The sequence below is a fragment of the Aquila chrysaetos genome, chromosome 16 (assembly GCF_900496995.4).
Source record: "Aquila chrysaetos chrysaetos chromosome 16, bAquChr1.4, whole genome shotgun sequence".
Taxonomy (NCBI): Eukaryota; Metazoa; Chordata; class Aves; order Accipitriformes; family Accipitridae; genus Aquila; species Aquila chrysaetos.
The window spans coordinates 9,751,897-9,766,353 of NC_044019.1; the positions used below are offsets into that span (position 1 = coordinate 9,751,897).

The 14,457-nt window shown below is 43.2% G+C and overlaps 1 long non-coding RNA gene across 1 annotated transcript; it reads left to right on the forward strand.

The window, feature by feature from the left end:
- The first annotated feature begins 4,293 nt into the window (after nt 1-4,293).
- On the forward strand, nt 4,294-11,101 carry LOC115352236. Its single transcript, XR_003927037.1, has 2 exons — nt 4,294-4,387; nt 10,804-11,101. It is a non-coding gene; the product is annotated as an uncharacterized LOC115352236 (long non-coding RNA).
- The last annotated feature ends 3,356 nt before the right edge of the window (nt 11,102-14,457 follow it).

A 14,457-nucleotide genomic window follows, 5' to 3' on the forward strand; every position in this document is an offset into this window, starting at 1 on the left:
TGTTGACTGAAACGAATTCTGCTACCAGTTGGATTTGATCAGTTATGAACTGAAAACAGAAACTTGCAGGGACAAGAAAGATGCTCTGGAATCGCAGAAGGGAAATGCTTTGTAATCAGAACTTGGAAGTGGAAGGAGGTCTGTGTTCCACAGTTTAAAAATACAGACAACCACTGATTCCTTTTTTCTATTAAAAAAAAAACCAACCCAAACACACACACAAAAAAGACATAATTCAAAGACTGGTCATGTCCACTGAGTCAGGCTCCTTGTAGAGACACCGTAAGAATGAACAACAATCGTATCTCCCTATACATGATATGCCATATTTAGTAACGTGAAGCCCTCACCTGAGTAAATGGTGGGATGTTTGGACTTCAGATTTTGCTGACATGGGGGAGAGTTGAGATATAAATTAGATCTCTGAGACTGTATTTAGAAGCAGTGTCACTTTCTACAACTGCCTGCTAGTTTCAGTCTGATCTGAAGCACACTGCCCTCTACAGAAAGCGTCCCATTTGTTCCTGTGAGTGTTTGCTTAAGTCCCCAACAAATGTTCTTTTTGGCTTTTTGTGCTTTTTCCTGGGAGTTATAGCTGATCATGTGGTGAGTCTAGAGCCTGAGTTACTTAGAAATGACACTGATTCCGTCATGAAATGTCCCCACCTGACCAAGAGTGACCAGGGTTGGTAAGGTCCTGTGTCTCCTTCCACTGTCTGCTGAGCCTGCCAGTGTACATCAGCAAGGGTCACGTAGGGTAGGAGGTCTGGTAATGCAGAAATCTGCAAGTTGGGAGCCACACTGATTTTCCTGGCAGTCCTTTGCTGGCATACATACAGGAGCTTTAGTTAGCTGTCAGCTTGAATTGAACGTCAATCATTTCCTTGGAGCCTGATCCTCAGATCACTGCACTCTGAGAGAGGTTTTTGCCTTTGTCTTCATACAGCAGTAACTCAGGTCTTTGGAGTTGAAAGCCTTATTTTTTGTTAACAAGCCCTCACGATATTTAGACCCTGTGTGATTTTAATTTTCAAACTATACAGAAAAGTTTGAACACTTTGCAGCTTGCACGCTGCCACTTTCTTTATGGGGCAGTTTGGATCACTTACCATGCTCTGGGTCATCTGTGTCACTTTTGCTGGCAGGAGTCAGATTTCCAGGAGTGGAAACCAGATGAGTTGCTAAGGAATGTCTTGCACTCTCATTCCTGCATTCACTGATGTGCAACAGATTTATCTGTGTAGTTCGAGGCTTCTCTGTACCAGATGAATTTGTACTGCAATCTCAGACCACCCCACATGTTCTCCTGGAGAAGACGCTAAGATTATTCTTATTCTTTTAAAAAGAATCTTCTTACTTCTTCATCAGCTAATGCTGATTTTCAGCCCCTCAGCATCGACAACAATTGCTAACTACATCTGTTTCTAGCAGAAGTTTCAAAGCAGTGTTGCGCAGTGTGATTCAGGCATGCACACATGGTAGAACTAGATAGAATTAAAGACACTTGTGTTTATCCAGTTAAACTACTGGTTTCTTTTCCTTTGATTGCTTTTTAATGTACTGGCTGCACATTGTCTCTATCCCTGCCATGCAGCCCTCCTTCTCATCATCAAACTCAAGCTGCTGAGCCTTTTCTTTTCTTCTGTCAAGTCCTTCACTAAATTCTGGTTTTCCTTCTGTAAGGAGCTGCTCTGAACCTTGGTTCCCACCTTTGCAAGTGAGTAGAGTTGATGCAAAGCAGTACTCACATAAAATGTAGCTACCCAGTAGACTGGACAGGATGAAATCCAGCCTTCCCACCATCTCTCTGCTCCTTAGGGCTCTTGGGTCTCCAATGTATGCTCTATTCTTGTACCCAAGCTTAGTAAAGCTTGCTTATCTGGTCCCTTTCCATTATGGACAGCTGTTTCCCTCTGTGGCAGCCTCTTCCTGATGCTCTTGTGGAGCATTTCCAGCTCCTTCTTCATCCCTTTCAGTGATTACCTAAGATCTGCACTGCTGCAGTAACAAAGTCCATTGGTGACCTCAGCCTTCATGTTATTTACAGCAAAGTTAGACTCTCCTGCAGTGCAGCCGCTTGCCATCAGAGCTAGAGATCCTGAGTTATACAGCTCCCTGTGAGCTTATGGTGGTAGCGATATTCCCACATCAGGTGAGATTCAGGCTAGGTACTGGAAGATCTCCTTAACAGTTAGGCTACGGTCTTGTGTCACTATCCCATCTAGGCTGTCCTGAGAGACCCCTAGTAATGGTAAGGGCATAGTCCTCCCATGCAAATGCCTTCAAGAGCAGCACAGGGCTAGAATTCATTCCTTCAGTCAGAGACGTGGCATAGTTAATCTCTCCAGGTTACTTCTACACCTATTTCACAGAGATTCTCTTTTTGCTGGCAGTTTCCCCCTTCCTTATGAAAGATCTTTCCCACACTGAAGACATAAAGTGGACCACCAGCATAATTTTTTGTCTGCAGTTCAGTTATTCCCTTTCTTCTGCTGCTTCTCCATCAGGGAAGGTGAAAGGCAGAAGAGGACCTGCAGTCACTTGCATCTTGCAGGACTGGTGCAGAGCCATTGCATGTTTCTAGGTAACTTTTCAGGCAGGTGTTCATGAGCTCAGCAGTGATGTAAGAGTGTGCGTGTGCAAGTCAGTCAGATACTGTCTGATGGCTTTCAGGGGACAAATGCTAAACATTTCTGAAGTCAGACCTCCTGCAGGATTCCTAAGTGGAGATGCCCAAATCAACATGTTGCAAATTTCTTCTCTGGCCTCAGACTCTTGACTTTGCCTTTTCCACTTCCAGTCAGCGGACTTCATTTAGGGAAATACTGAGTACCGAAATGCTGATCAGAAATGTTACGTGAATCCAAATAATTGATGGAATTTCAGCCATTGACTATGAAAACATGAGTAAGCTCATGTTAATCTACAGATGTTGTATTAACACTGAGTGATTTCCCAGTCCTCATTAGCAGTACGCTTTGATAAGGGTAGAAGGTGTTAGCTATAGTTTCCTTTCAGTAAGCTGTTTAATCATCGGAGCTTACTGGCAGTGGGATTTGGGAGACTTACACGATCACAAAGTGAATTAAGAGTAATACAATACCCTCCCTCTAGATTCTCGGGGTTAGCGCACAGGGGAGGGAATAGGTTCAGAGCTGCTCTGTTCCCCCATTTAAGTGGCACTGGTGTGCTCTGGTGAGGACTAAGCAGGAAGCTGCTGCCTCTTTAGTCAAGATCTTCCTCATTTTCGGGAGCACGCTTATACCAGCTCTCCTGCAGTGATCAGCACATGCCAGTGAACTTGTTATAGCATGTTCAGCAGCACGTTCTTGCTGGCTTACTGAGGTCTGATCCAAAGCTTACTGCAGATATGGGGAAGATTCATGGACTCCTTCAGTGGCCTTTGGACTGCTCCGTTGAGGCAAAAATACAACGGCAATAGATACATGGGTGAGAGGACTCTATATTACCGCTACATTTCACTCTGAAGAGATGGCAAAAGAGATTCTGCAGCCCAACCCTGTGTGTCCCAGAGCAGTAAAATCAACATGAATCCTACTTAATAAGAAATTTAAAAACTTTCTGGTTTGTAAATCATCTGCATCCGAGCCTTTCTGAGGATCTTGGGTAATGAGATGAGAACAGTGCAGCTTCTGTGGTCACCTCTACCTGCTCACAGGGCTGCAATCCTGCTCTGGCCCTAATTTCCAGCAGCTCTTTTAACATGCTCTCTGCCACTGAGCAGTTCTCATCTAGAAATCTCAGACATGAAGTAATCCTCCTAGCTTTTCTAGAAAAAAACCAACTACCATTAAACCTGTTCTACAGGTGGGTAGGCTGAGCTCCAGTCTGCCTGAGATCACAAAGCATTATTTAGGGCCAAACTGCCTGGGCTGACATGTTCCCGCAGTGGGGATGACCGCCTAGGAGGAATATTAAGCTCCTTCGTTAGAGGAAAAGAGTGCCCAGGCAGAGGGGAGGGCTGGCCACACAGACTCTGTTTACATACATGCTTTGCATATGACTACGAAGCAAATAAACCTCACTGGCTGCGTGGCTTGAATCCAGGTGTCCCTCAGATGAGGATGCAAGAGTAGGGTAAACCGAAATGCCATGCTCGGCCCTTTGTGCTGAGCCATCCAGCAGGTGGGAATGTAAAACTCCGCCTGATTGCTTATGCGTGAGTCACCTCCTTTAGCATTTGTTATTGCCTAGCATTTAGCATGCTGCCTGCTGGATAATAAATGACTTCATTCGCTGCGGCAGTGAGGACACTATTAAAAATTAACCCTGGCAAATGGTCCTGCATATTTTTTTCAGTCAGAGCCAGACAAGGGGAAAGAGGAGAGGAGTGCTGTTGAAATCTGATTTGCAGAAAAGGCAAGTGGTGAGTTTTTATTAATGGGGATGGTTCAGGCTTCAGTTTAATCACTGCAGTCGTTGGCAATCGATGATCAAAATTCAGAGGGCTTAAGGCACTTGGTAAAGTTAAAAGAGGTGCAAACAGAGAAGACTCAATAGGCATATTGCAGGAGAGGTCAAAGAATGGGATAAATGAAGATTACTATGCTGACATGTAATTTATGACCTCTTTGGAGAAATAAATGAATTTATCACATGGATGTTATTACCACATATAAGGAATGTGGTCTGTAGATTAAAAACTCTTCAGTTTTGGTTCATGTATTGCACCCTTTTCTCACAGTATTACTCTTAGAACCATACCCTATCTATAGCAGCATGCAGAGTGTATTTACAGAAATGAAGGGTTTGCATTAAAAATGTGAGGAAATAGATCAGCTGACAGAGAGATCCCCCATTTTCTTGGCTTCTCTTGCCTCCAGCACTGACACAATATCCATCAAATTGTCTTGAGTCAAACCCTCACAGTCTGCATTTGAAGCTCGGGCAAGGAGCCAGGCAGGCTTAGAGAGCAGAGACCTTTCTGTCTGCACGTACTTCCCGCCGTCTGTATGCTGCAGTCTGGAGCAGGGGAGCTCAGCTTTAGGCTCAACAAAAAATACCTCCTTACTCCCTTGCATTGCTCCAAGAAAGGGATTTGCTCTGAAGCCTGCTGACGTTCATATTAACGATCCCATTGTTGACACAAAAATTGCACCTTGTTCTGAGACGTCATTCAGCTGGCTTTGTTACAGCAGCGAGCAGCACGCTGCACCCCAAGCCCACAGGTCCTCAGGGCTTTCCCAGACCCTTGAGCCGCTCCATACATAGATGGGTTGATACCCATAGATAGTCTAGATGGTAACATAAGCTGTAATGCCAAGTGCACTGACTATGCAAGCAGATCTACCCTCTGACTGGCATGCTTTTTTCCAGAAGCATATCGTAGCTGTTGATTTCACAAGCTGTACTGTGGTATGATGGCACCTATCAAAGGGTCGAGCTGAGGTCTGCATGTTTGTACAGAGTCACCTGCCTGTCTCCATGTGGCAGAGGTATTTTAAAATGTCAGACTTAGGCAGATATTATGCTGCAGCAGGAAAGATATAAAGTTCCTGCATAAACAGCATTATGAATTTGCTGGATGAAAGGTACTCAGATGTTGCTATGTCCAAGTTGGAGATGTTTCCTACTCTAAGGTCTTTCCTTACCTGTGGCATTTCAGGGACTATGGTGGAAATATTCCTCAGATTAATTTCTGCTTTTTATTTATTTTCTTTCCTTTATCTCTCCATCCAGACAGAACTTTGTCATTAGCCCTAGTCCTTGGCTATCTGGATCAGCTATCCAAGCCCCCACACGCCAAATTCTTTCTGCTCCCTGGTCCTGCACATTGCATTGATAGGGAGTGCACCTCCAGAACAAGCAGCCCTGGTTCCCGTGTATCTGGGACTTGACCATGCACCATGCCGCACAGCAGGAAGGCTTCCAGACTTATCATCAGGGTACGGTGGTCCCAGGGACCTCTTTCTCAGCAGCTAAGATGTTTGCCTAACATCTTTGTTAAAAAATGGGCATATTGGGAAGTTGTGCTTGCAAGTACTAGGATACTCCCTGAACATATCTCCTAGATAGCCGCTGTATAAATGATGAGGAAGCAATTCAAGCATGTGATCTCAAACAAGAAGGTATGTGGTGTGGTACAGGATCTGCCCTTGCTGGGATGTTGACTCTGTGACAAACACTATATTTTAACATCCTGTACTCATTGCATGCAGCAGGCGACAGTTTCACTGAACTCTTGCTGCAACCAAGCATGCTGCTGGAACAAGGATTTTATTTTAATGATCACTGACCAGGAGTTACCACAACAGTTGTCAGTCAACACAACAACATTTTATAATTATGGTCTTTGTGGAGGTGGTAGTTTTGGAAAGCCCAATAGCTTAAAGTTAGTTTGGCACCTCTTTGTAGGCTAGATGGTGGATATGATCTGAAATTACTTCCTTTAACTTCAATAGGTTTGGGATCACAACCATAGTTTGGTTATTTATTTATCTATTTATTTATTCCCCCCAGTCTTTATACTTCACTCGCCAGGTTGCCAAGGGCTGGATGTGTTGTAAGGCAAGTATCTCAAAGCACAAAGAAGTGTCCTATGTAAACAGCTGTAGACATACGTCCAGCTGCTCAATTCTCTAGAAAAGAAAGTGAACTGCACCTGGAAAATCTGCCTTCTACAACCCAGGAGCTGGAGTGTATTCAAACACTGAATACATAGTTGAGTGCTACACACTTGTGTTTCCACTGACTTTTAAGGAGAATGAGAAGGAAATGTATTTTTAACACTAGTTTAACTTGTACCCTGATCTGCTACTGCAGGGAGTAATCAACTGATAACTTAGAAATTAGCCAGCTGCCATTGTTTGGTACATAAGATTACTGCGAACGGTCTGTTAATGAATGTCCCTGTGTTAGCACATCCACAGCGTGGCATAGGGAGTGACCGGTGTAGGGCAGGACAGGGGAGGCTTGTGTGCACTCCAAGGAAGACAGGTTCTGGCAGTGGTGATGTGGTGGGAGTTGTTGGGGCGACACGCATTTCACCGCACTGCTTGGTAGTATTTCAGACATATCTGTCTATGTTGGCCTCCACCACAAAATAGCAAGAGCCAAACAGTGCACTGAGATGTGTTAGTGTAATGCTAATGCAATGCATGAACTTCTGCTCATCTCATTATGGCAATACTTTTGAATGAATCAATTCTCCACATCCAATCATATTAGAAAAGGCCAGGTGCAAATCCAGCACTGGTTTTGCTCCCTTTATGTTTTCCAAAAATTCAGATCCAAATTGAAAGAGAGATCATCAAAGGTCCACCTCCATTGCTAACAATGGTGGGCAAGTCTGGAAATGCAAGGTCTTTGCTCAGACTGTAGGAAGTGAATGCAGATGAGTCACAGTACTACAGGAACATCATGACTCCTACAGATAACAGTAGTTTGTGGTCATGAGAGGATTCCCATTCTGTATTTCTGTCTTCTGCTGAAGGGATTTGCTCAGCCAAATGCTCACCACTCAGCTCAGGCATTAGGAGTTTCTATTAAACCACTATAAGGGTTTACCCCAGGGTCTCTTCTAAAGTGTTTCAAGAAAAGAGGATACTGGGATGGAGTGCTTAGCCAGAAGTGCAAGCATGCAGTGATAAAGTGCAGGTTTTCATGGACAAAGAGCTGGCCTACAAGGACGGCTGGAGTCCCTTGTAGCAGACAACAGGACATGTTCACCGCCATGCACTGTCACTGGCCAGTGGGGCTACTGACAGATCTGGCCTTGAAAACAAACTGTCAAGCAAGGCGTTTGAGGTAGGTGTGAGATTTGTGTGGACTGGGATGTGGTTTATGGTTTTCAATACTCTGAAACACTACCTGAGCATCTGTCTTGGTCTCACCCAGCATGCTGAGTTGGGTAACAGAGCTGAATTTTACTGAAACTTGTAGACAGTGCATAGTAAGTACAGAAGCATACCAATAATCCATCTTCTCTCATCACTAATCTAACTTAGCTGCTGGAATAACAAAGTACATAGTCCTTTTTCTAAGCACACATTATGCAAAATCAGAGCCAGGGCTGTAAGGAGAGCATTTGGAAATCAGGTCTCTCCTGCCATTTTGAGGACAGGGAAACATCCTTCCCTCTCTGTGAGGATAAGATTCCTTCTAGTAGTCTAGAGGAAGTTACACATGACAATGACCCAAATATAGAAGAATCCCAAGGCTTTCCAAAGAGGCTATCCATGGAAAAGGCAACCTGAGCCCCTTAAATTCTAGGGAAAATCCTAGTACAGGATGGTGGTGAGTTGCATCACTTTTAATTCCTGTGTGGTATTTGCTGGACCCAAATCCAGGCTACGTGCAGCAGAAGCAGATGTGTAGGGTCAAGGGTTCCTTTGACAGAGCAGATAGGACCATTTTTGCCTTTGCTCAGCTCATTCACTAATGCTGAGCTGGAAGCAAGCACAAATCACCTGGTAGACCATGGAGCTGAAACACCCCTGGGAGCACCAGGAATGAGCAAGGCACTTGAGGCACTTTGGCTCTTAGCGTATTAGGACAGAGAGCCATGTCTTCTAGGCTATAGATGCTGGCCCTAGGATTACATAGGTGTGTATGGGGATGCACAGGGTGTGCAGTGTTTGTTCCAGTCTACAGAACTGCCTGACCCCTTATCTACCTGCTGACCTCCTCCCTCCACTACTGCAGACTGTGCCGCAGCCACCTTATTTCCGCCCCTGTAGGACAGGGATTTGTGAAGGACTTTTGCCAGAGCTGTTGTCTATAGTGTGGCTCGCAGCGGTGCTGTTGCTGTGACGGCTGAAAGCCTTGGTGTGCATGAGTTGCATTCAGAGTAAGCTTTGAACTGTGCAAAGTGCATGCAAACTAGTGGTGTAATGGCATGGAAACTGGTGCTTTGCCCTGATTAATATTTTTAAAAGCCCCAATTTCTCCACTGCTTCACACCATATGTTGTCACTTACACTGATGGGAAATGAATATAAATCAACACCTTTCTGATTTGGTAACATTTTGTGGTGGCTTTGCATTGGCACAAAAAGTAAGTACACATTGCAAAGCTGCTGGTTCCCCTGCCTGAAGACAGCTAGATGAATTTCACAGCTAATGTCTGCTTGGCAAAACAGACTTAAAAGCACAGTGAGGCCACAGGTTTCTTTACACTGCAAAGAACAAGTGATGCTCCTGAAAAACTATGGTGAAACAGTCATTGACCTTAACTCCTTTCCAACATCAATTCATTTTTCTCTTAGTTCAATGTTGAAAACAAAGTTGTAACTCAATCATTGACTGTGGAGTTCATCCCAGAAGAAATGCAAGGACCACCAACAATGTGGACCAGGTGTGAATTATAAATAGCATCAGCAAGAAGTCTTCTGTGTCCCAGGGGCATTAATCCCGCAGCCAGCGCTATCCCTTTTATGTTTTTCTTTTAAGCCTGCCATTTTTAAGCCCTCTCAGCAAGACCTTCTCTTGCTAAGGATTTCTACCACACCAAGCACTGTGATCCCCTAAACTGAATGAAACCCCTATAGCAGTACTACAGTTGTAACAACATTGGGTTTTGTACTTACCAGTTCTTCAGTAAAAATGACCATCTGGCAGCTGTAGGGCAGCTTGAGACTTCTCCCATACAGTGGGACAGGGTGCCATACCCTGGAAGAGCAGATGCGTGCAGATAGCATCCTTGAGCTTTCCAAAACCAGGAAATAGTTCGACCCAAAAGAAACTGAGAAACATAGATGGCCTTGAAGAAAGACACAAAACAATAATCTTTATTTTATACAGAGGCATTTTAAGTTACCATTGATTCACCTTGAGTCTGGAATGATATAAACAAGGGAGTGCAAGCATGCTTTTCTGGCTCTCAATATTTTTTCAGATAGGAAAGCTTTTGTTTCCTTTTTCCTGTAAAAATGGGAAGGGAGAGAAATCTTACATTTATTTATTTATTTATTCATTTATTTACAAATCTTCATTAAAATTAAGGCAGAATTAGAAAACAAGCCCTTCTGGAATTAGGAAATCCTGGCTTGGTTGTTCAAATATTAATACAGTGCCCTGTCTTACCTTTGCCGCCTCATGTCTTTCATTCTGATCAATCATCTTGACTGCACTGTAATGCAACCGCTTCTGGGTAGAATCACTTTGTCATGAACCAAAACCTGCCTTCTAAAGCAATAGTACAAAGGAGGAAAAGAGCCCTGTGGTGTGGCATCTGCACTGGTTATTGCTTGAAAGTACTGTAGACTGTCTTAAGACTGAAAATTGAAGACTGTCTTAAGCTTACCTTTTCTCTAAGAGACCCTTCACCATGAGAAGGGGCTATTTGCTGTTTTTATTGCCTTCTAGTACCCCAAAAACATACCCCGACACTCTACCAATCCAAAGAGGGGGTTCATTTTCCTTGAGTAAGCATGCAGCAGTGAGAGGAAACGGGCTCTGTCACTCAGGACCTAGCTCAGGACCTCTGGAGTCACATTCAGATGCCACACACAGTTTCTGTATGACTTTGGTGACTTCAGTAGTTTGGTTTACTTGTTCACAGAAGCAAGGACAAAGAAAAACTATGATTGCCCATCTTTCAGTGTGAGTTAAAATACTCTATAAAAACCGTTAGCTAAAGTTTTTCTAGGTCTAGTTCAGCTTGAAAAGATACAGCTTTGTACAAAATGCCATATGTTGCCTGAAGAAGCTTTCCTTTCAGACTGCAGTTTATGAATTCACATAAGCCTGTGAAGAGGAGCAAAAACAAATGCCCAGATTCAGTGAGTCAGAGAGAATGTTTTCTTAACTGAATCCTCTCATTGTACTTTCTTTTCATGCCAGGTGCAGTGACAGCAAAATAAATTCAATTCACAGACTCCTGTTATCTTTGGGATCTTTGGATCAGTTCTTACACCCTCCCAGTCTCATTCATCACTTCTGAGGATGAAGTCCTAAATACCTGCCGTGGTCGAAACTGTTCTGACATCATCTTCTGAATGCGGTGACTTCAAGCACATGAAATCATGAGGTTAATGCCATAGTCAAGACTTCAACCAAAGCTCTTTCTGCAAACCTGAGCTGATTTTTTTGAAAATGCCATGGTAGTTGCTAGTGCTTAACCAACAGAAGAATTACCAAAGCTAGTAGTGTTCTGTTTATTATACGATACAAGAAGGTGGGAGAGTTTTCCAGCAGAGCAGCAGTCTGGATGGGGGTGGCAGTACCATAGTATGAATTCCTCACTTAATCTCAGATTAGTTTTAATTTTTGTCTTGTTGTATAAAATGGGGATGAATATCCTTGTTCCGTATTACCTACTTAGAATAATGAGCTTCTGGAGGCACATCTTTTACTGTGCATGGTATTCATCTGGTAGCACTAGCTGTACTGACACCTTTTCATGTAAAGATTAAGAATACTTGAAAGTCAAACCCAAATGGGGCAAGCCTGAAGATCATCTAGGTGTGGACTTACAGCTAAAGTAATTCCTGTCCGTCTGCTTTCAACAGAGATGTATAACACTGTGGAAGTGGTCAGATAGCTAGCGAAAACTGCACAGAAATGGAAGTTATCCAGGGGGAAAGCAAAATTTCTGGAGTTTAATACACTTTACTTGGGGACTGAGTAATTTCTGCCTTGCTGTACTGAAAGAACATCTTAAACAAAATTGTCACATTTGGGATGATACTACAGAAATAGATGACTTCAAATGCATGTCAGTTCTGAAGAAGCTGAGAGGCAAGAGAGATGAGATGTAGGCTAACACACACCCATCAGTCTGACCCCTAACAGTATGTAACGTTTTAGAACAAATTCTGACTGCAAGCATAATTAAAGACATGGGAAAATGTGGCAAGAGTTTACCAAAAGTGGATTATACCTACCTCTGGTGAGAGAACTAATATTCTAGATGGAAAAAATACTACTAGTTTGGGACTTCAGGACAGCCTTCAGTACTGTGTCCCAAAGGAAATTGGTAGTTCTGCTGGAAAAGGGATTCTTAAAAGACAGAAAAGTGATTACAGGGCTGGCTAATGGGGAGAAGAGATCATGCTGCAAGGGGGACTATCAGGCTGAAAGATAGTTTGTAGTGGAGATTCTTATGGACAATGCTCATCTTAATTTCTGTTAGCGGCATTTGGAAAAGACAGAAGCGTGCTAATGACATTTGCTAATGATTAAGGGATATCAGAGGAAGACGGGAAGAAGGGGATGGAGTAATAGGAATAGAATAAAATGTGGTGGTACGCAGTGCAGGGTCATGTACTTACAAAACCTTTTACTACAGTGGGGACTTCCATCCCACTTGCCTTTGCAACTGGGGAGGATGAAGAAAGAGAGGAACCCCATCTTAATAGTCAATGATTATGAGCAACCAATTTGATATGACCTTGATAACATGACCCCAGGATATACCAGACATTTACAGTACAGAAAGGAGAGTATTTATTCCACTGCACAAGACATCTGGAGTAAATTATACTGTTCTGGTCACCCATCTTCAAGAAAAAAAAGCTGGAAAAGAAAAACCAGCATGATAAAAAGAATTGTGAGCCTGTCTAATGACAGGAGATTTTGAGCTTGGCTTGTATGACTTAGCAAAATAAATGTCAAGAGGAGATGACAGTGGGCCCTATAAATATATCAGGAACGCAAACATAAGAGGGGAAGAGTTATTTTAAGCTGAAAAATAGTTTGGCAAAAGAACAAGTAGGTATAACTTGGCCATAAATAATTTTAGCCTATAAATTAGGAGGTCTGTAATCTTCAGAGAGAGGCTTTGGACCAATCTTTCAGAAGAAGGAGGAAGAGACTGACAAGTATCTAAATGACTGATGTGGTTACTTGCAGTAGGAAAAAACTGGTTCTTCTGACCAGAAAGCCCCTTCTGGTCCAGTGTTTCTAGATTGTAATACAATGGAATTCCTGAATGCTAATAATGCAAGTGGCAAGAGCAATTAGCTATTAACCAACAATATTGATTAGTGACTGGGATGACTGGATGTTGCTTGTGATGGATAAAACCAGGAAGACAGACGAATACCTTCGTTGTAAGATAAGACCCCAAAGGAAAAGCGTGTCCATCTAGTCTTGGTTTTCAGAGAAAGTTTCATGTGATTCCTGTGCATTTGGGTAGAACCAACATAATTAATCCAGACTAACCCATTTTGTGGAGTTTTGTGGAGTGTGATGGTGAGATCAGAATCAGGTCCAACATCTCCAAATAGGTCCAGGGTATGCTAATTGTCAATATTAAGATTTAAAGATTTTAAACATTTCTTGGCAAAACTGAAACACAACTTTTCTCTCCTATAATGCTTCACAAATGTACAACGTGATTCCTGGATAGAGATCACATCAGCTCCACAGTTATTAATTTACAGGTTTCTCACTGACCTTAGCTCAGCTCTGGGAATGGTGCCAGCACAATTACAGTAACTCTGAACAGGGCAGACAGAAAGCTCCTGTATCTACCCTGAAATTGTGCCAGATTTTTCTCTTGCTCAATGATGGAAAGATGCATTTCTTCTTTGATTGGTTTCAAATAGTTCAGGCTGGGTTGGCCATAACAAGATTATTTCTAGCAAAAGAAGGAAAAGAAGTAACCTACTATGCAGATGTGTGCATACACGATACACTTACTCCATAGATAACCCTCAGGAAGTGTGTCCCAAGAAGGGGTGTGGGGGGAAACTGAGTCAAGGTGACTTAAGCTAGTTACCTGGAAGATAAATGGCAGAGTTGGGAATAAAATTCAAGGGGCAGACGCTTGATGCAGTGTTGTTTTCACTGAATCACGCTACCTTCCTGGAGCACGTCAAGGCCCATTGCTTTCCTTCCTGTGAAGATGGGCAGCTGGACTGCAATGACACCAGGTGGAGCTGAGTGCGCTTATCACCTTGGAAAATCAGGCCCCTGGTGATTTTCTCTGACGTTAATTGACCATCAGACCCTGCAAGAGGGGAGTCAACACATTTCCTGACCTATGGTCTAAGATAGTATTTTCCAAACCCTAGAGTAAATTTAATGTTGTTGCAGAGGAAATGCTGATGCAATCCACCAGCAGCTGCTGCTCTCCAACATCCTTGCAAAGGTACAGTATAGATTGAAGGTGTGAGGGGGTGAGTGCGTGCAAGTAGGGGATTCAAAACTCCAGCCTCTTCTAAATAGCAGGCAGGACTCTGCGTCTTCCCTCCAGACCTTCTACCTTCCTGCCCCCAAGAGAAACACTACTAAGGGCTGCTCCCACGAATACACTGGGTACCATCCTGAAAGTAAACCCCTGAAAAAGCAGGCTTTTTGTGTGGGACCACTGAGGGTGTGATCGCATTTTCCTAGGTGCCTGATTTATGAATCCTATATCTAAAGTGTGGAAATGTGGATTCCTCCTAAGTGCGAGTGAGAATGGTAAAGAGCAATGTTTTGAATAAATATCTTGTGATGAGTCTAAAAGATCAGGTAACACGTGTGTTCGAACAGGCAAATTTAATTTAT